The sequence below is a fragment of the Phalaenopsis equestris genome, unplaced genomic scaffold, assembly GCF_001263595.1.
Source record: "Phalaenopsis equestris unplaced genomic scaffold, ASM126359v1 Scaffold214070, whole genome shotgun sequence".
Lineage (NCBI taxonomy): Eukaryota > Viridiplantae > Streptophyta > Magnoliopsida > Asparagales > Orchidaceae > Phalaenopsis > Phalaenopsis equestris.
The window spans coordinates 1-709 of record NW_018232873.1 but is presented as its reverse complement, the minus strand read 5'-3'; positions in this window follow the sequence as shown (position 1 = coordinate 709).

Sequence of the window (709 nt, the reverse complement as noted above, 5' to 3'; positions counted from 1 at the left end):
TTGTATTACTATTTTGTTTGATAAGTGTTTATATATTAGTAGATAATAATCCTACAAAATTTTATATATTATAAATTAAGACAAATATTGGTATTAGAGGAAAATTTGGAATCGAATTGAAAGAAGACATGAAAAGCCGCAATTTTGGCCATGACGCCGACGACGCCAACATGGGCGCTGTCGGTGCCCGCAGACAGACCTAGCACTGATTGTGCCATCGGGAGCGCCGACGACGCTGATAGTAGTTGACAGTTTAGGATGAATATTGGTAGACTTTGGCAGGATTTTGCTCCGTAATAACCGATGGGAAGTGTTTTTAAAGTCCTAAAAACTGCTTTGGATGACCATAAACTTCGTATTTTTGAATTCCATGGCCTCCAATTCCAGAAATACTTCCAGGTATGGAGTTTTCAATAGAAGAAATTTTATCAGTTTTGACTTGCAAAGATTATACTATAAAGTCATTACAAAGAAGAGCCTTACCAAGGAGAGAGGCTTTAGGATTGATTAATCCAAGTTCTCTGATTGATAAAATCATTGTACAAAGATGATGAGAAGTTTTGTGCTACACTACCGCTGCAGTTGTTGTACCAGTAGTGAAGGAATTCTATGCCAACTTACATGGAATTACCCAAGGAGTTGTATTCGTACTAGGTAAGGCTGTACTATTTACCCCTGCGTGAATCAATGAGTTGTATATGATAGAAAG